Source organism: Hyperolius riggenbachi, chromosome 8 (genome assembly GCF_040937935.1).
Source record: "Hyperolius riggenbachi isolate aHypRig1 chromosome 8, aHypRig1.pri, whole genome shotgun sequence".
NCBI classification, from domain to species: Eukaryota; Metazoa; Chordata; class Amphibia; order Anura; family Hyperoliidae; genus Hyperolius; species Hyperolius riggenbachi.
The window spans coordinates 29,605,392-29,627,458 of NC_090653.1; the positions used below are offsets into that span (position 1 = coordinate 29,605,392).

Consider the following 22,067-nt stretch of genomic DNA (forward strand, 5'->3'; position numbering starts at 1 on the left):
CTAGCTTCGATTTCGGCCGACAGGCGCACTGCACCTGCGCAGGCCTGGCCATGCGTCTTCTTGTTCATGTTCCCGACTGCAATAGCGCTATTGTGGACAGGAACGCAAAGAAGTCTGCGCCTTGCTAGGCTTGTCGGCGAATCGAAAGTAGCTGGCAGTGTGGAACAGGAGGATCCGTGAGTGACTGTGAGGGCACGGGACGGCTGCAGGGGGCTGGTAGAAGCTCCAGGTGACTAAAAATTATTTTTTTTTGGTTAGGCTTAAGTATCCCTTTAAGCATTTAAGAGTCCGTCAGGAGAAAAAAAACCGCCATGCCAATGTTACCATTATTATTATTAAAGTGAACCTCCGGACTAAAAATCTACTTAGCAGCACTGAAAAGGTGTGGGGTTTCTTTAACAGTTTCACAGCATCAGAACTTTGTTTTTCTTCCCAAAGCATCATTTTTAGCTGCATTTTTTTAGCTAAGCTCTACCCCATCAAAGAAAACTGCCCGGGCTTTTTTCCCCTGATGTGCAAAACATGATGGGATTTCCTATGTTGTTGTTCATGTTGCCTAGCAACTGGGAGGGTGATCAGGACACAGGACAGTTGGAACTGTGTCTCATGCTCCCTGTCGCCTTCTTTCAACCAAAAAGATGGCTGCCCTCATGAAATCACAAACCTTTGCCTGTTCTTTTAAAACAGGGTGGGTAAGAGATTATATTCCCTATCTATTTTAATTAACATAAATAATGTAACTTAATGACAGTACTATTTTTGTTTAGGCTGAAGTTCCCCTTTAAACACCTCCTGTAGTACACGGAGCACATGTTGAGAAGGGGGGTTTAGAGGAACCTGATGCTGGAAGTAAAGCTGCTGGAAGATGTTTCCTCTGATATCCAGATGACAGGGCTGCGATGAAAGGCAGGAAGATGGGAACAGCCGGTTGGGAGCGTTAGAAATGAAAGTGAAAATGCTGCCTTGATGCTGAACATCAGAACGCTGGGATAATGTACAAGATGGCCATTTATCACCCGCAGGCAGATGAGGAAGAGGTGTAGGAAGTGACATGCATCCCTGTCCCGGGAGAGCCTGCCACATGCTGCCTGCAGCCATGGATGTCACAGCTGTTTGGGAGGCAGCCACGGCAAGTATAGACAAGCTGCTAAAGAGCACTGACAGTCAGTGAATTACACATTTGTTCTCCAGAGTTAAAGAGACACTGAAGCCTCTTAAAATCCTAATATTTTTTCAATATTTAACTTCAGCACTATCAGCCCTGCTAAAACGTTGCATTCCCACGGCAGAAAGATGTTTGCTAACCCCGCAAATGCCGGCCAAAAATCCACAAATTTCGTGGATTTTGCTGCCCGGGGAGGCAGAGCTTTGAGCTGCAGCTCTGCCTCCATGCACGTCAATCCACTGCGGACCTCTGCCTCTATGAGGAAGCGTTTCCCGCATTTTCCCACAGGGATTTGGGGGGTTTGCAAACAGCTTTCTGCCGCAGGGATGCAGCATTTTAGCAGAGCTGAAAGTGCTGAAGTTAGATATTGAATAAAAAGTGGGATTTTAGGAGACTTCGGTCTCTTTAAGGTGGCATTGGTCAATTTTTTTCTTTTCTTTTTGCATCGATATCTGGCTGTTTTGGTTGAATCTGCTGGAAATTGATGCAGCAAATTATTCTCAGTCAATTTACAGCTAAAATAAATTGGATGGAAGACTAATGGTGTGTACACACTTGAAAGATTAATGAGAGATCACAGACCAATTTTACCCCCTTCCATGTAGTATGAGAGCCATACCTACACAGTCTTTTCTATGGAGCTGGACTCCCCATCAGATAAAATCTTTGCAAGATGCTGCACACAAAGATGCTGTACACATGCAACAGATCAGTATCTGCAAAAGATCTGTTCCTGCAAAAGATCCGTTCCTGCAAAATGCATTCATAGTCTATGAGATCTGCAGATCCTCATACACACCTTGTTTAACAGACATTCATCTGCAGATCAGACAATCATCGGCAGATCTGAAAATCCATAGTGGTGGATCTGATCTGCAGATGAATGTCTGTTAAACAAGGGGTGTATGATGATCTGCAGATCTCATTGACTATGAATGCATTTTGCAGGAACGGATCTTTTGCACATCGGCGGTGAGTCAGGAGCGTGTTGCTAGCAGCCTTCACCAACCGATGCAGCAGTGGAGTTTATACTCAGCTGTCCTGCCTTCTCTCCACTGCTGGGCGCTCCTCCGTGTGTCTTTTCTCCTGGAGGTCTGCATCAAGTTATAAACGCTAGTGGTCAAGTAAGGTACATGCCACGGTACCCCTAGTGTTTGTAGATGATACACAACTGTACATCCATCTCAGCCCCATACCTTAAAGCGGACCCAAACCAAACATTTTTTTATTCAAAATATTTAGTTGCACCGCTCTGACACATACTAAGATAAATAAACACTCCTTCAAGCCTATGAGCATTTCAGTGCATGCTTTTCACCCTTCTCTTTTCATTACTAGGGTTATACTGGGGGCAGCCATTAGCAATTCCTCCATTGCTGGACACCATCTACTCCACCAGTTTGCCGGCAATATGAAAGGAAGGGAGGGGTTTCTCCAATAAATGTAAAATATTTTATATTTGTCATCGTGCAGCTGAAAAAGACTGCTATTTATTATTATAATTTAGAAAATAGATTTTATTTCTGAAATCTTATATTTTTTTTTTTTTAAAGTCAAAATTTATTAAATTTTGCATTTTGATATACAACACAGGCTGAAACGGTCAGCCTGGACAACTGTAGCAACATAAAACATTCCTATACAACTATGCAGCTGCAGCAGAGCAAAGATACCCCCCCAACAGGATGTTGTTCAGGAGTTAGTTTCTGAGAATCACAGACACACCAATTTTCTGCTTTCAACCTAACTGAGTTCTAAGTCAGTTGCATCCAGCCAACGAAACCAGATTTTTTCAAATTTTTTGTTAGCACCTCGCCTTTCGTAGACCTCTTTAAGGATGCGGATTTCTTTGTTTATATAGTTAACCCATTCCGCTACCGTGGGTGGACTTGGTTGGTTCCAATGTAGGGTAATTAATTTCTTAGCGTAGAATAGCAAGTTGCGATATAGCAGTTGCTTGGGAGGTGCTAGGATGTGAGAATTTATAACACAAAGGAGATAATACTTGGGGAGGCGGCCAATAGAAGCTCTTGGGAATAATTTAAGGATCCATTCCCCAATTTCGGTCCAGTATTGCAGGAGGTGCGGACAGCTCCATATGACATGAATAAATCCAGCATTTTGCTGACCACATCTATTGCAGAGGCTGGAGGTTTGTGGGTTAAATCTATGCAGTTTATCTGGGGAAAGGTAGACCCTGTGTAGTAACTTAAGGGCTATCATCTTGTTTCTGGCAGAAATGCATGAGGCGTAAGTATGCTGCAAAGCTTCTTCCCAATCGGAGGGTTCCAATTCTGGGATGTCCGCTTTCCATTTTTCAAAAAAGTTTTGACATAGATGGAGTGGTAATGGGGAGGATTGCTTTGTAGAGCGATGAAAGGGCCTTGGGAAGGTCCCTCAAAGCTACCTTTGATTCTATAGGGGATGTGGAAACCTCGAGGGAGGTGTTATTGGAAAGAAATTGTGCTTGGAAGGCGTGGCGGAGTTGCAAGTATCGGAAGAAGTATTTGTTTGTAAGTTGATATTGGGATTTAAGTTGGTCGAAGGGCATAAGTTGGTTGTTTTCTATTATGTCCTTAAGTCTATATATCCCACTATCTGCCCAGATGGAAGGGTCAGGGATTAAGAGAAAGTGAGGGAGGGAAGCATTGTTACAAAGAGGAAGGTATGGGGATACCTGTCCTAAAGGGCACTGTATTTTCTTAATTTGTTCCCAAACTGTAATTACCGTCTTCATTGATAATGTTAGTTTTTCAGAGCATTTGGTACCCCTGTATGGGAGACTGGCCAGGGCCGTGTAGGAGCCCATAACTGCCGCCTCCAGGGCTGTGGCAGGGTTATCTGGCGAGCGGGAAAACCACCACCGGGTGGTGACTAGAATGGCTGCCCAATAATAAAATTTAAAAACGGGGAGGCCGATCCCTCCTGCTTCTTTGGGTAACTGTAAAGTTTTTAATGCTATTTTGGGAGTTTTTGCGTTCCACAGGCACGAGGTGATGGAAGAGTCTATGACTTTAAACGTTTGGTTGCTGATTATAACAGGGGAGTTGCAGAAAATATAGTTAAATTTGGGGAGAAGATTCATTTTGATGGCGTTGACTCTGCCTAGTAGTGTTAGGGGGAGGTTCTGCCATGCCTTGCACTTGTCTTTAAGTAGCTCCATTGCAGGTTCCACATTTAGTTTTGAGAAGTCGGAAATGTTAGTGGTGAACTTAATCCCTAAGTATTTCAGTTCAGATACCCAAGTTAGTTGGGATTGCCTTCCAGGAGGGGGAGGTGCTGGGTCAATAGGAAGAACCAGGGATTTTGCCCAATTTATTTTAAGGCCAGAGAAAAGGCCATATTCTTGGATTACCCTGAGGGACATCTCCAGAGAGGGACCCGGGTCATTGAGGTACAATAGCAGGTCGTCTGCGTATAACGAAATCTTTTCGTGCAGTTCACCTATCTGTAGGCCTTTGATTGTTCTATCAGCTCTAATTTTAATAGCCAGGGGCTCTATTGCCAGTGCAAAGAGGGAGGGAGACAGGGGGCAGCCCTGCCTCGTCCCCCTTCCCAGGGCAAAGGGTGCTGAGGTCTGAAGACCAGTTTTAACCCTGGCTACAGGTAGGTGATACAAGGCTTGGATCCACTTCAAAAACTTAGGCCCGAACCCAAATCGACGGAGCGTCTCCATGAGGAACTCCCACTCAACAGAATCAAACGCTTTTTCAGCGTCTAGGGAAGCGATTACCCTAGTACCTAAGTTGTCGTGCTTAATACTGAGGTTAGTGGTTAGGCGGCGGATGTTGATGTCAGTTCCCTTCCCGGGGACAAATCCCGATTGGTCAGGGTGAATTAAAGACGAGAGGACCTTGTTGACTCTTATGGATAGTATTTTGGCTAGCAGTTTGTAATCCGTGTTGAGTAGGGAGATCGGCCTGTACGATGAGCAATTAGTGGGGTCTTTTCCTGGTTTGGGGATTATCACTATAAGTGCTTCTGCCATCGATTTGGGTAGTGGCCGGTCGCTTTGAGGTAGGTGAAAAAGGTGAAGTAGTCGGGGGCTTAAAGCGCTACGGAATTTTTTGAAGAATTCAGGTGGGAGACCATCCGTACCTGGCGATTTATTGGTGGGCATTAGGTCTAGTGCAATGTCTAGTTCCTCTCTGGAGATGTCCCCCTCAAGATACTCCCTCTCAGAGGGGGTAAGCGTAGGAAAATGGATACCATTTAAATAGTCAGACACCATGGAGTCAGTATATTGGACAGAGGATGCATACAAGGCCGAGTAGTAGTCCTTAAAAACCTGGTTAATTGCTTGCGCATCATAGATTGGGGTGTTGTTTTGGTTAGAAATCATGGATATATGCGGGATAAATTTTTCTTGCCCAATAAGACGGGCAAGCAATCGACCAGTATTATCCCCCTGCTCATAGATACGGATTCTCTGGAGTTTAAGGTTAGATTGAGTTACATTAGATTGTCTAGTTGTGAGGGCGGAGAGAGCCGACTGCCAGTCAGAGTAGGACTCTGGGGTTTGTTTGTTAATGTAATTGTTTTCTTTGGCCTTAGCCTCTGCTTCAGCGTTTGAAAGAAGCATTCTGTTCTGTTCCCTGGCGTGTTTAATTCCAGAAATAAAGGAGCCTCGCACCACGGCCTTATATGCATCCCAGATCACTTGTGGTTCAGCTGATTTTTCGTTATCTTGCCAGTAATGCGCAAGAGGTTGTTTGGTGACTTCCTCAACAAATTGGTTACTCAACCAAATTGGGGATAGTTTCCACGCGGGATGGGCCATTGGATTCCCAATCTTAAGGGACAGCTCCAGGGGGGCATGGTCCGAGATCCCCCGAGGGAGGAGCCCGAGACCATCCACCCCAGGGACCAAATCCGGGGAGGCCAAGAACATGTCGATTCTAGAGAGAGTCTGGTATGTAGTGGAGTGGCATGTAAAGCCGTTAATAAAGGGGTATCTTTCTCTCCATAAATCTATTAAGCCTGAGGAGTCAACCCAATGCTTAAATACTCGTGAATCTTTATTAGATGGTGTTAGTCTATCCTTCTGGGAAGAGATCACCATGTTAAAGTCGCCGCACAGCAGGGTCCTGCCACATGGCCATTTGTTAGTGTAAGTAATGATTTCTTGTAGTAATTGAATATCAGCGGGAGGAGGTAAGTATAGGCCCACCAGGTTCACTTCGTTACCGTGGACGTTGGCATGGACTATGACGTATCTGCCAAATGTGTCAATTTTTAAATCCAGAAGTTGAAAAGGACATTTTTTGTGTATGAGAATTGACACACCTCTTGCATAATTAGAGAAGGTAGAAGAGTAGTAGGCTGAGATATATGGCTTTTTTAGCGAGAGGACCCTGCTGCCCGTCAAGTGGGTTTCCAGAAGGACGACTATATCGGGCTGGTAGTCGCGTAAGAAGGTGAATACCAGGGCTCTCTTAATTTTGTCATTAAGACCTCTGACATTCCAGAGGATTACCTTACTGTTAGTGATGGAGAGAATAACATATCATAGCGTGGTGTCGCGATAACTCAGACAGACAGATTTTAAAGCGGGGAGGGAAAGCCCTGGGTACTTTGAGCTGCTGCAGTAAAGACAATACAATTACACATAAACAGTATAACATATTTACACCCCATGAAGACCAAGTTGGTGTCTTCATTTCTTCACCTTGTCCCACCCTGCCTCAACCCTAAAACTAGCTGAAGCTTAGACCCTGAACTAGCTAAACTGTAGTGGCTAAGCACTCCCCTAACAATACACTGTGGCTAAAAGTTGTTTTCAGCAAAAAGAGATGGCAGCCACGACCATCCCCTCTCCAACAGTTAACTTAACCGGTGCAGGGAGAACTTTCTGCAGGGTGCATGTGAGGTCTGCAGCTAATAAAGTTATTAGATGGCATAGTCCCATGTGGTCAGATAAGCACTGAATACGGTACAGAGGTTAGGTGACTCCTAGTGCAAAGAAGGTACATTCTAAGATGTAAGTTCAAAATAAGAGGACTTCTCAAGTGTTCCCTGAGGGTAAAAGCAAACAAGGAGTTGGCCTCTCGCATGAAGAGGTCAGGTGCCCGGAGGGGTGCCATGCTATACCCGGGTTATCAGTTCCACAATAGGGGATGTCAGAGTACTCACTGTGAACCTGCAAGTCGGTAGGATTTGTGGGGGCTGGAGTACACCAGCCAGGGAGGAGGTCATTGTGATAGATCTTCAGCCTTGGAGCGTGTCGAGCCATGCAGATGCGGCGTCAGGCGATTGGAAAAAGCGTAATGTTTCTCCATCTTGAACTCTCAGGCGTGCAGGAAAAAGCATGGCGTAGGGTAGGCCCTTGGTGCGCAGCCGTGACTTAACATTCTCGAAGGTTTTCCTCTTTTTCTGGGTCTCCGGGGAGAAATCCGGGAAAAACATCAGGCGCGTGTTCTCATAAGTTATATCCTGGAGTTTCCTGGCCTCTCGCAGGATTGTATCTCGGTCCTGGAAGTTTAGTAGCTTGAAGATGAATGGCCGCGCAGGCGAGCCAGGAGGAAGGGGTTTAGACGGGATGCGATGTGCTCTCTCTACTATAAAGCAGGTAGAGAAGGCCGCTTCAGGCATTAAGCGTGTTAGTAGGGTCGTAATAAAGGATACTGGGTTCTCCCCTTCGCTTCCCTCCGGGAGGCTCATAATGCGGACGTTGCTACGTCTATTTCTGTTCTCGGAGTCCTCGGCTCTTTCTTCCAGGCGTTTCACTTTGCGTGCTAGATCAGCCGATGTCGCTGATGTGATAGCAGAGGAGTCCTCGAGGTTGCTTATTCTCTGCTCAGTCTGCGTAACTCTGTCTCGAATGGTAGAGACATCATGGCGGAGCGTCATCATCTGAGACTGTAAGGGATCAATCTTGGTACCAAGGGTATCCCCTGTAGAGCTGATCAGGTCTTTGCACGCCGTTATGGCAGCCATGAGTTGGTTCAGATCCGGCTGTTCTTCTGCCGCCATTGGTGTTGTGGTCTGTGTGGCCTTCACTCGGGCTGCAGGCAAGATGGCGCAGGTTTGAATGCCGCGTGATTTGCCTTGCTTTTTTCTCGTCTCTGGCGGGTCCACTCCAGTCGCCCCTTTCACCATAATCTCTCCACCGGTATCAGGGAATAGTTCCGCCTATGTTAGGTGTTTGAGTCCGGTAATAAAGCAGGATTTAAGGGCGGTTAGGAGAGGGTTAGTCGGGAGCTCCGAGATTTAGCGTCCGCTCAGACTGCGCGCATAGCCACGCCGCGAAATCTTATATTTTTAGTTTGGGTCCACTTTAACTCCCTCCTCACAAGTGTTCCTGACGGCCTGTCTGCTATATCCTCTTTCATGTCCTCTTGCTTCTTAAAACTTTAATATGAGGAAACAGAGCTAATCATTTTTAAACCATCTCTGTCCACCACTCTGCCTGATATATCAATAAATGTTAATAACAACCCCATAACTTCAGTTCCCAAAGCACGGTGCTTAGGGGTTATATTTGACTTCTCTCTCTTTTATTCCTCAAATTCACTCCCTAACCTGCTCCCGTCATCTCCAACTTAAAAACATTTCTCATAGCCTGGGAATGAGATGGGAGGGAATAGGATCCAAAGAACAGGTGGGTCAGATTTGATTTGGAGATGATTGAGGAGAGAGAAAGATCAGTGAGTTGAGAGAAGGCAGATAAAGAGCAGTGTGGATATGGGATTTGAGGGCTGCATGGAAAAACCACTTCAGATTTTGTCAGTGAAGTATGTTGCAAATTCTTCAGCTGATAAGCATGAAGGAAGGGGAGGGGGGGGGGTAGAAGGGAGTTAAAGTGCTGAATAATCCCTTTGGATTGCGTTAGTGGGAGGATATTGGGGAAGAAAAATAGGACTGTTTGCTGCAGAGAGTGTATTTCTGAAGTTGATTACAGCCTTCTGTTTTCATTATATGAAATGAAGTCCTTGCTTGTGTTGTTTTTTCTCCAATGTAGTTCAGCTACTCTAGACCGTCTTTTCAACTGTATAGTAGCTTTGGTTATCCAGGGTTGGCGACTGACAGGATGGGGGTGGACACTGTTAAAGCTGGAGTGTCACCATAAAAATCAGATTTCAACAGCAACTGGTCTGAGTGTATTAAGTGATAAAGACGCTAATCCTGCATTCAAAACTTTCAAAGAATAGACTCTCATACAGGAAGGTGGTAAAATTGGTCTGTGATCTTTCATTACTCTTTCAAGTGTGTATGTAGCATTACTTGCCCAGTCTCAAACTATTCTGAAGCAAGTGCTGTTGAGCAAAGCTTATATAGGCAAATAGCTGACAAATATTAACATTACGTGCTCAAATTAATGCACGCTATTAGTTTTACCGTGCGTAAAGTTTTACGTGCACAATGACGTGCGTAATTCATATAGCACTATTCAATAGCGCTGTTTAGTGAATCAACTCCATTATCTCGTACCTTTATTTTCACTTCAGATTCACAATAAATTTTGAGCAGTAAGGCTTTACACACATAAACATTGGCCTCAATTCACTAAGATCATGCTGGAGATAATAAGGCAAGAGAAAACTTACCTCCACACAGTGAGAGAGTTATCTTATCTCTTCATTCCTTATGTTACCTCCTCTGTAGTTAATTTACCTCCTCTGTAGTTAATTTACCTCCTCTGTAGTTAATTTACCTCCTCTGTAGTTAATTTACCTCCTCTGTAGTTATTTTCACACGCAGTTAATTAACAGCCTGTCTTTAACTCTGGAGTTATTTTAAGGATTGGAGAGTTAACTTAAAGACAGAAGAGTTAACTTTAGGTTTGCCAGAGGTAAAATGTTTCCTGAATACTACATGCCTTATCACCATGGTAACAACTCTAGAAGAGTTATTAAAGACAGGAGATAAGCTTAGTGAATTGAGGCCAATGTGCGCTGAAATCCTATCTGTAAATCTATGCGCCACAGCATAACATTTGTGGAACAACTCTTACCTGTCTCACCTGCTATGATTTATGTGAAGGCGAGTTATCACTGTAGTGTAGTCAGGAGGAATGTGGTGTCATTCTACTGCAAGCATCTGAGGTGCATAATCAGTGCGTCATAAACATAGGTGAGTATAGCTCAAGTAGTGGCTTTTTTCCTTGTTACACTGTAATTTACTCCAGATGGCTAATCATACATCTGTGTGTAAAATACAAGCAAGGTAATATGGGTGTGTAAAAGGAAGATGTGACCAGAATCCTATGTTAAAGTGAACCTCCGGACTAAAAATCTACTCAGCAGCACTGAAAAGGTTTGGTGTTTATTTAACAGTTTCACAGCATCAGAACTTTGTTTTTCTTACCCAAGCCTCATTTTTAGCTGCACAGAAGAAAACTGCCCGGGCATTTTCCCCTGATGCTGTGCAAAGCATGATGGGATTTCTGATATTGTTCTCATTCTGCTGTTTTGGTTCATATTTTTTTTTTCAATTTGAATTTGAGATTGGAAGCCTAGCGTGCGCACCTGGGAGGGGTGGTCAGGACACAGGACAGTTGGAACTGTGTCTCATTCTCCCTGTCACCTCCTTTCAACCAAAAAGATGGCTGCCCCCATGAAAAAGATGGCTGCCCCCATGATATCACAAACATTTGCCTGTTCTTTTAAAACGGTGGGTAAGAGATTATATTACCTATCTATTCTAATTAACATAACTAATGTAACTTAATGACAGTATGTTTGTTTAGGCTGAAGTTCCCCTTTAAGGTGTCTGCAGGGGTGTAACGGGGGGGGGGGGGGGTTCTCTAGCAGCCCCTGTGAATGCAGGAGCCCAGAGGTGGGGGGGGGGGGCAACTACTAACCTTCCATTTCTCTAATACTCCAAATCAGGTGTTTTGTGGCTATGCTTGTTATGGGTGTGGCTACACTTGTTATGGGTGTGGCTGCACTAGTTATGGGTGTGATGATCATGATGGTTACACTTGTTTTATGACCCTTGTGAGATGGGCCCCCAGGCTGTGAGGGTCACCAAGGGGAGGCAAGAACTAATGGGACATATGGAGCAGGGCCCTGCGTGAATAGTAGGTGTGTGTGAGGCCTCTGGTGTGCGTTTGTGGAGGGTCCACAGACGACCAATCTGGGTTGGATGACCAGCCATTTTTATGCACCCTATAGGGTTTGGTCAGTGTATGGTTAACTCATTTTGTAACGTGGGCTCATCATGCCGGTCTATGTTTTTAATGGGGATTTTATAGGGACGCAAATTGTTGTCGTAGGTAATAGTCCTGAACGATAATTCGACTTTAAACCAAAATCGTGATCCTCAAGATCACGATTTTGAAATCGTCAAATCGGTGATTATCGCAATGATGTCATATCTGCGTAGGGGAAGTTTGAAGTATTGGATATACCTTCCGCACGAGTCCAACGCTGTCCATCCTCTCTCGCCGTCTGCTGGCTCTTGCGCACGGCACACTTCCTGGTTCCTGTATGTCACATGACCTACAGGAAGTATGGCGTGCATTAGAGCCTGCGGGAGGTGAAGTGGATAGAGGAGCAACGCTGGACTCGGGGTGGAAGGTATGTCCAGCACTGCCTCAGCTTGGGAGACAGAGTGACACAGAGCGGGCACAGAGAGAGACCCAGAAGGTGCACAAAGAGAAACGGGCACAGAGAGGCACAGAGGGGGAACAAAGCTTGATTTGAAGGAAATTGTGAATCGAATAGAAATCATGATTTCGGACAGAAATTGCTCAATTCGATTTTTTCCTAAAATCCTTCAGGCCTATCCAAAGCTTAAAGCGGAATATAACCCTGCATTTCAACTTTGATCTAAAATATTATTTACAGCATATTATATGCAAAAAGCATTTTTTTTTTTACTAGACCAGCATTGGAAGGGTTAAACACAGAGGTTTAAAGTTCCGTGGAGAGAGATGCAGAAGTTCAGATTGTTACATTCTATTTAGTTATATGTATCTATTGAGTAATGTTACACACTCTTTGGCTGTCCTCCAAGCTCCTTCTCAGTCGGAGAGAGATGAGTCACATTCAACACTTAGATACATTTATGTAAACAAAATGTATCTATGTCAGCTTCGGATGCGTCTGCAGAAATCTCCAGGAACTTTAAAGCCCTGTGTAACCCTTCCAATGCTGGTCTAGTAAAAAAAAAATGCTGGTTGCATATAATATACTGTAAATAATGTTTTAGAGCAAAGTTGAAATGCAGTGTTATATTCCGCTTTAATTTCAGTGAATTTCAGCATATGCACATGTTGCAATGTTTCTGTTCATGCTTGGTATCTAGGGTACCAGAGAAGCTCCTATTTCAAAGGGTGCAGGCTGAATAAGAATAAAGGTCATTGTACTTTGGAGGTGAGGCATTTAAGACTTTCTATATGTGTTTTCCACGTGATTGTATTGTGGACTCTTTGGTTTTAAATGTTTTTATATGTGTTTAGCATTCAATAAAACTTTTTTGTATGATTAATGCTGGTGCAGTTGATTTACACCAGGGTTTCTTTTCCTCTTTGTGCAATCTTGACTCTATAATATACCCTGGTGCTTGCACACCGTGTGTGAATGGGGAGTGCAAATCCATATTACCGTATATACTCGCATATAAGCCGAATTTTTGAGCACAAAAAATGTGCTCAAAAGTCCCCGTCGGCTTATATGCGAGTCATACACTTTTCAGATTTGGACACTCACCTTATGCAGGGCCCCGAGTGGAGTGTGCAGCCAACAGAGTGGAGTAAATGTCATCTAGTGCAGCCAGGTTGAGTGGATACAGAGCGGGCAGGTTTTGCCGGCATGACGATCCTGGATTACTGTGGCATGTGCAGCGCCGCTCACTATTGCAGTGATGAGCGGCCGGTAAGAGAGTAGACAGAGCGGGCAGGCTTTGCAGGCCACCTGGAGTCAGAGCAACTGTTGGCTGCACACTCCACTGGGGGCCCTGCATAAGGTGAGTGTCCACACCTGAAAAGTGTGACAGTGTGAGAGGCATGGAGGCTAAAGAGGGCTCCTGGACTACTGAAAAAGAAAAAAAATATATGCTCACAGTTGAGGGACATTACTGGGCTGATGACAGGCACAACTTGTTAGGCAGGGTAAATCTCCAGTACAATCTTGAAGTCACTGTATGCAGGACTTGCACATGTGCTAATTGTAATATTAACACATTAATGTGAGCACATGTACAAGTCCTTGCTACAGCTGACTTCCAGATTGTACTGGAGATTTACTGTACTTACAATGAGCTCTGTCTGCCATCAGTCCAGTATCGAATTGTAGATTGTGAACATTTACTGGAGTTTTAAAGAGAATCTGAAGCAAGTATAAAACTCGCTTCTTCTCTTATATTCAGCAGGGGCATGTGTGCACCTGCTAAACCGCCGCTATCGCGCCGCACAACGGGGGTCCCTTACCTCCCAAATCCCCACCGTCCTCGCCGGGGATCTCTTCCGCATTGAGGCAGGGCTAACCGCTGCAGCCCTGCCTCACGCGCATCTATCAGCGCGTATCTCCACCTCTCCCCCGCCCCTCTCAGTCTTCCTTCACTGAGAGGGGCGGGGGAGAGACGGGGATGAGGCGATGCGCCACTGAGAGACGCGCTGAGAGGCAGGGCTGCGGCCGTTAGCCCTGCCTCTAGGAGCAGCAAAATCTACAACCAAGTTGGTCGTAGATTCTGCAGGGGGGGAATTGGGGGGTAAGGGACCCCCGTTGTGCGGCGGTTTAGCAGGGGCACACATGCCCCTGCTGAATATAAGAGAAGAAGCAAGTTTTTTACTCGCTTCAGTGTCTCTTTAAGCCACTGCATTTCCTACCCCCGGCTTATATGGGAGTCAATAATTTTCCCCTGATTTCTGATGTAAAAGTTGGGGGGTCGGCTTATATGCAGGTCAGCTTATATGCGAGTATATACGGTATTGCATTTTGACACACAAACACACTAATATCAATAATGACATAGCCAGAGTGTAATAATATGATCATATAAACCTGCAAGATATAATACTCATTAGTAATACCACCTTTACCCTAGGTAATAATATATCCCATGAGGGGTTCAGATAATAAGCCCCTTCATGGGTGAACCCAGGTTCAGTATGTATCTGGGTAAGAGAACTGTGCAAAAGAGCTATAAAGTGACTGTATATGACAAGTACAAATTGATAAATCACTCACTTAACCTTTTCGGGACCATGTGCATGAGATCCTACGCCGCACTTGTGGCTGTTCTAGCCTGATGCGGCGTAGGATCTACGCCGGCCCGAAATTTCCGCTCCCGACGCGATCGTGCGCACCCGGAGGGGGAGATCAAGCTGTCATATGACAGCCGACATCTCCCCCGAGTGATCAGCAGCCATCGCGTATGGCTGCTGATCACACGATCACTACGATCGCCGTCGGATCGTAGTGATCTGTTTGACAGCTGCGGCGGCAGGGGGGGAAAGAAGAGGATCCACTCACCTCCCTGCCGTTCCAGCGACGATCGGCGCCCCCTCCGCTCTGGCCGGCATCTCCGCTTCATCTGACGTCAGCGCCGGGTCCCGGCTTGATGACGTCATCAAGCCGCGACCCGGAACTGCTCGTCAGATGAAGCGGAGATGCCGGCCGGAGAAGAGGGTCCCGTGCGGCTCATCGCTGGAGCCTGGAAGGTAAGTGAAGGCTGCTGGCAGAAGGGGGGGCCCAGGCCACCAAGGGGGGACACAATGCCCGGCAGCCACACACGGGATCCGGCCGCCTGACCCCCCCAAACGCGCGCACCCCCTTCCCGCCAAAAATGCCTGGTCCTTAAGGGGGGGTAGGTGGCCGGTCCCGAAAAGGTTAAACATGAAAACACGTGTGAAAACATAAATAAACAATAAGTTATGTGTTCCAAAACCATGGATATGCAAAAGGTATATATAAATATAAATAAATATTAAAGTGCAAACAGTGCTATCAAAACTGTCATTTACACAGTAGTAGGTCTAGTGAGAAAAGTCAGGAGCAGCCCATATAGACGGTGCAATAATCGAGCGCAAAGCAAAGGAGATACTTAGCCGGGTAGTAAGGTGCAGGAAAGTGGCTGGGTCAGACGGAGGATCCCCTCAAAGTAGGTCCCTAAGGACCTTGTTTGTACTTGTCATTTACAGGCACCGTATAGCTCTCTTGCACAGTTCTCTTGCCCAGATTCATACTGAACCCCTCATGGGATATATTATTACCTAGGGTAAAGGTGGTATTACCTATGAGTATTATGTCTTGCAGGTTTACATGATCATATTATTACACTCTAGCTAGGTCATTATTGATATTAGTGTGTTTGTGTGTGTTTTTAGATTATCTTAAATTGTTTGTGCTGTGTTGGTATGTCGAATATCTATGAAATAAAGTTATGATTTTTCTAAGTTGATATTTTTGTCTTAAGTGGTGCTTTTGTGAGGGGTGTCTGGCCTCTCCCCTTTTTTGCATTGTATTTATAACCCCAGCAGACTCACCAGTGCAGGTGTTGCGGACAACTAGTGAGTATGAAATACATTTTACACAACATATTTGGAAGCAAGATAGAACATGAATGTTCCTGGAATACAGGCTTGGCTACATTTAAATATTCAAGTATTTTATTGTCCTTGTGCAACACAACAACATTTCTTTGCATAACAGCAGGCACTATGGCGAAAAATTGTAAAATGTAAAATATGTGCAAACATATACAAATAAGAAGTACGTTTTTTTTCCAGAGTAAAAGGAGCCATTAACCCTCCTGGCGGTCTATTAAAAACCACCAGGGGGCAGCGTAGCCGGTTTTTTTTTTAAATCATGTAGCGAGCTTAGGGCTCGCTACATGATAGCCGCTGAGCAGCGGCATCCCCCTACCCTCTTTGATCGCCTCCGGTGATCGGCGATCAGGAAATCTCATTCAAAGAACAGGATTTCCTGGAGGGCTTCCCCCGTTGCCATGGCGGCAGGGCGGGATGACGTCACTGACGTCATGGACGTCGTGACGTCTAAGGGAGTCCCAATCCACCCCTCAGCGCTGCCTGGCGCTGATAGGCCAGGCAGCGCACAGGGTCTAGGGGGGCTCTGCGGCGCGGCGAATTGGCGCGGGGCGGCGGCGATCGGTGTGCTCACGCAGCTAGCAAAGTGCTAGCTGCAAGCAGCAAAAAAAAAAAAATTGCGCAAATCGGCCCAGCAGGGCCTGAGAAAACCTCCTGCGCGGCTTACCCCGAACGCCAGGAAGGTTAATTACTTTTCTCCTATGTTGCTGTCACTTACAGTAGGTAGTAGAAATCTGACAGAAGCGACAGGTTTTGGACTAGTCCATCTCTTCATAGGGGATTCTCAGCAAGGCTTTTATTCTTTATAAAGATATTTCCTAAAAAAGGATTTATGAGGTAAACATGATGCTGGCCAGCTTCCCTTCTCGCTACACAGTTTTTGGCAGGTGGACAGAGCAACTGCCATTCACTAAGAGCTTTTGAAAATAAATAAATTCCTGAGAATCCCCTATGAGGAGATGAACTAGTCCAAAACCTGTCACTTCTGTCAGATTTCTACTACCTACTGTAAGTGACAGCCACATAGGAGAAAAGTAATTAATGGCTCCTTTTACTCTGGAAAAAAACGTACTTCTTATTTGTCTACGTTTGCACATATTTTACATTTTACAATTTTTCGCCATAGTGCCCCTTTAATTAAAAATGACCCTTTAAAAAAAAAAAAAAAAAAAAAAAAAAAAGCACCCTATTTATTTTGCCGTGATGACACCATGCATGTTCCAAAGCCAGAACAAATAATACCAGGTCTCCCAGAATGCTTGGGGGGGTTCTACACACTCAACTGGCTAGGCTAAGCATCGCTGGGAGGGCGGGGCTCCATATCAATATCTAGCTATAGCAAATGTTTCTGATGCTGAAACCAGGATGTTTGACATAAAAGTGGGTATCCTGAATGAATTCTGTTACAGTGGTTTGCAAAAGTATTCGGCCCCCTTGAAGTTTTCCACATTTTGTCACATTACTGCCACAAACATGCATCAATTTTATTGGAATTCCACGTGAAAGACCAATACAAAGCGGTGTACATGTGAGAAGTGGAATGAAAATCATACATGATTCCAAACATTTTTTATAAATAAATAACTGCAAAGAGTCAATACTTTGTAGAACCACCTTTTGCTGCAATTACAGCTGCCAGTCTTTTAGGGTATGTCTCTACCAGCTTTGCACATCTAGAGACTGAAATCCTTGCCCATTCTTCTTTGCAAAACAGCTCCAGCTCAGTCAGATTAGATGGACTGCGTTTGTGAACAGCAGTTTTCAGATCTTGCCACAGATTCTCGATTGGATTTAGATCTGGACTTTGACTGGGCCATTCTAACACGTGGATATGTTTTGTTTTTAAACCATTCCATTGTTGCCCTGGCTTTATGTTTAGGGTCGTTGTCCTGCTGGAAGGCGAACCTCCGCCTCAGTCTCAAGTCTTTTGCAGTCTCCAAGAGGTTTTCTTCCAAGATTGCCCTGTATTTGGCTCCATCCATCTTCCCATCAACTCTGACCAGCTTCCCTGTCCCTGCTGAAGAGAAGCACCCCCTGAGCATGATGCTGCCACCACCATATTTGACAGTGGGGATGGTGTGTTCAGAGTGATGTGCAGTGTTAGTTTTCCGCCACACATAGCGTTTTGCATTTTGGCCCAAAAGTTCCATTTTGGTCTCATCTGACCAGAGCACCTTCTTCCACATGTTTGCTGTGTCCCCCAAATGGCTTGTGGCAAACTGCAAACGGGACTGCTTATGCTTTCTGATAACAATGCCTTTCTTCTTGCCACTCTTCCATAAAGGCCAACTTTGTGCAGTGCATGACTAATAGTTGTCCTATGGACAGAGTCTCCCACCTGAGCTGTAGATCTCTGCAGCTCGTCCAGAGTCACCATGGGCCTCTTGGCTGCCTTTCTGATCAGCGCTCTCCTAGTTCGGCCTGTGAGTTTAGGTGGACGGCCTTGTCTTGGTAGGTTTACAGTTGTGCCATACACCTTCCATTTCCATTGCCGAAGCCTGCTTTAAATTTCTCAATAACTTTATCCCTGACCTGTCTGGTGTGTTCTTTGGACTTCATGGTGTTGTTGCTCCCAATATTCTCTTAGACAACCTCTGAGGCCATCACAGAGCAGCTGTATTTGTACTGACATTAGATTACACACTGGCGCACTCTATTTAGTCATTAGCACTCATCAAGCAATGTCTATGGGCAACTGACTGCACTCAGACCAAAGGGGGCTGAATAATTACGCACACCCCACTTTGCAGTTATTGATTTGTAAAAAATGTTTGGCATGATGTATGATTTTCGTTCCACTTGTCACGTGTACACCACTTTGTATTGGTCTTTCACGTGGAATTCCAATAAAATTGATTCATGTTTGTGGCAGTAATGTGAAAAAATGTGGAAAACTTCAAAGGGGCCAAATACTTTTGCAAGCCACTGTATATGTCACTACAGGGCCTCTTTGAAAACTCCCTGTATGTTTTTGGAATTGCTCACTGAATTGTGTCTCCTCCTTTTTTTTCTTCCTATACAGATGCTGGTAATAATAAAGGCAAAAATGCGACTGAGGCCCCGCAGCCATCTGTCAAAATGGCGGCCGGGAGAAAGTGAGACTCTTGGTATGTAAACTATAGTTGTATGTCTGTGCAGGGCTGTGGAGTTGGAGCAATTTTTGGTACCTGGAGTCCGTCGGTGGCTTCAATAAACTGAGGAGGCGGAGTTGGATGATTTTTGAACCAAATACATAGCCTTTGTAAAAATTAGACTAAAGGCGGCCATACATGGTACAATTTTCAATTTTTTTTCGATTAGATAATTTAGTTCGATTATTCCGTTAGATCGAATAAAAAGATTTTTCCAGCATGACCAATCAGATTTTTTTTAAAAAAAACGGTATAATCGTTCGAATTTCTTGATCGAAAAAAAAAAATATTTTCAACTTTCATTTGATTTGATCATTTAGATTGAATAAACAGGACTATCAAACGTTTTTATTGTATCGTGTATGGGCACCATTAGTAAGAAAAAAGGGAAAAAGACATCCGGGCACCTTCCGACTTCAATTTTATTGCAAAGGGATCTCATCAATTCGGGTTACATTCCACTGGTGCGTACAACTGGTGGTCAGTTTAGTGGTGGTGAGTTGGAGGTGGGGGTGCCGGGCATCAGTTGGGGCTTGCGACCGCCGTTTCACGTCTTGCTAGACGCTTGGTCATGCTGTGCTCCAGTAACTGGGGCGACACGCAGACATCCGGTATATGCGGCGGTAAACCCCGCCCCTTCCGGATGTGGCGTACGCCTATACGTGAAGACCAATGAGAGAGGCCACTGGAAGCCGGATGTACGTCTCCGAGCGGAAAAACTACCTTAACCAAAAGCCTGTGCGGGTGGAGGGCAGGGAGAAGGCGGTGTGTCTCCACCTCTCCCATTCCCACCAATGGTCAGCGGCGAAAGCCGCTGCCTCCATCCTATAAGCACTGCCCTGATGTCCTGCATATATTTTAGCAGAGCATTCGGTAAGGGGTATAGTTTATTGTATATTTTACAAACATCTACACCGGAGTAGAAAACATCCAGACCAGCATGTCTCTCAATATTGTATGTTAAGTGACAGTGAATAACACCATATTACAAAACACACACGTTTAAAAACACACCAGACCTGGGGAATTCAGACTTAGCTGCAGCCAACAAAGCAAATTAAGCTACAGTACACCAACTATTAAAGTACACAGTTTCATAACTTCTCTACTCAACAGATCTAGGGACAACAATAAACAATTGATTCTCGGGGGTGGATAAATCACCATTAGGAGTCAGAGTCGGAGGAATTTTGGGTACCTGGAGTCGAAGTTAGTAGTTTCATAAACTGAGGCGCCAGGTGCTACCCAGACATACTGCTGTTGTGTGCTCCTTCCTGTATTTGCCTGATGAAGCGGGCTTGACCTGCGAAACGCGTTGCGATCCACTTTTGGAGTATACCAATAAATGTCCCTTTGTGAATACACAGTTTGTTGTATCTGCTTATGGGAGGTAAGTCCACCACTGCCTCCTAAGCAATAATTTTTAAACTTTTAAATTACTGTTTTTATTCTTTTGGCGCCTCGGTTCTCAAATATAACACATCTCCTTTTCTTGCTTATTCTTCACACTTATTGGCCTCAATTCTGGTAGCTATATGAGGTAAATATTTTTTTGTAGGTAAAATCCCTCATGCGGTATTTTCCTTTTTCTTTTAGCAATTCTGAAAGATTTTTCTCCATTTCCAGACATGAGGTAAAACATGAGGTAAATGCATAAAGTGAGGTAAAACATCAGGTATTTCAGTGGTAAGCCTGCAGTAAATAAATAGTAGTCTTTAATTGTCTTCCATAAGTTTGGATAGTTTGTGGAAGATTTTTTTTATTTTATTTTTTTTTGGGGGGGGGGGGGGGGGGGATTTCTACTATTCTTTTCTATTACACAAACTGAATAGGAACTCCACTAAAAACTGAAAAATGCAAATTGACTTTGCCTCCAGGTACAGGCAGGTCTTAAAGAGAACCCGAGCTGTGTTTGAAGAATATTATCTGCATGCAGAGGCTGGATCTGCCTATACAGCCCAGCCTCTGTTGCTATCCCAAACCCCCCTAAGGTCCCCCTGCACTCTGCAATCCCTCATAAATCACAGTCACGCTGCTGACAAACAGCTTGTCAGAGCTTGCTGTGTTTATCTCTATAGTGTCAGTCTGCTGCTCTCCCCGCCTCCTGCAGAACTTCAGTCCCCACCTGCATCCCTTCCCTCCTTGCTGATTGGAGCTATGCAGGAGGCGGGGGAGCAGCTGAGACTGACACTACAGATGTAAACACAGCCTCACAGCACGGCTGTGATTTATGAGGGATTGCAGAGTGCAGAGGGACCTTAGTGGGGTTTGGGATAGCAACAGAGGCTGGGCTGTATAGGCAGATCCAGCCTCTGTATGCAGATAACATTCTTTAAACACACCTCGGGTTCTGGTGCGTACACACGTTGGATTTGCGCAAACGACCCGTCGTTTGGACATCCAAACGACCGGTCGCTTGGCGGATCGCTCAAGTCCGGTCTTATCAGCTGAACGACAGACTGTACACACGCCCGATTTGATGTCCGAACGACCGGTCGTTTGGACGTCCAAACGACGGGTTGTTTGCGTAAATCCGACGTGTGTATGTAAATTATGTGCTAACATGCCCCCTAATTTCCATGAGAATAGCTATTTTTTGGTAAATTACCTCATGAACTGACCTCATAATTTACCTCATGAGGTAAAACATGACTAAAACCTAATTTGTTTGATAACCCTACCAGAATTGAGGCCATTTTGTTTCTGATCTCCAAACAAGCAGCGTAAAGTACAAAAGACAACTGTCGGTAACACAGTAGCCTCAATTCTGGTAGGGTTATCAAACAAATTACCTCATGTGAGGTAATTTACCTCATGAGGTAATGACATTTAGCAATTCTGGTAGGTTTTAGTCATGTTTTACCTCATGAGGTAAATTATGAGGTAATTCATGAGGTAATTTACAAAAAATAGCTATTCTCATGGAAATTAGGGGGCATGTTAGCACATAATTAACCGATCAGTTTAAGACCTGCCTGTACCTGGAGGTAAAGTCAATTTGTATTCATTTTGCAGTTTTTAGTGGAGTTCCTATTGCTGTTTTAGTGTCGTTCCTATTCAGGTTGTGTAATAGAAAAGAATCGTGGAAATAAAACTCCAAATATTTACTGATTTGTTTTTATTTTTTTAATAAGGAATGTCTATAATTATACTTTTCATAGGTTGCTACGTAATCAAATACACCTTCCTCCCTCAAAAAAAAATAGAAAAATCTTCCAAACTTATGGAAGACAAATCCAAATCCTAACTTATGGAAGACAATTAAAGACAACTATTATTT

General features: G+C 44.6%; 1 protein-coding gene across 1 annotated transcript in view; it reads left to right on the top strand.

Annotated features, from left to right (window-relative positions):
• Positions 1-22,067, top strand: part of MGAT1 (alpha-1,3-mannosyl-glycoprotein 2-beta-N-acetylglucosaminyltransferase) — a 92,668-nt gene that overhangs the window by 12,082 nt on the left and 58,519 nt on the right. Inside the window, exon 2 of the mRNA XM_068250148.1 lies at positions 18,679-18,763. The gene's annotated coding sequence lies outside the window, so the exon portion shown is untranslated. The remainder of the gene's footprint in view (positions 1-18,678; positions 18,764-22,067) is intronic.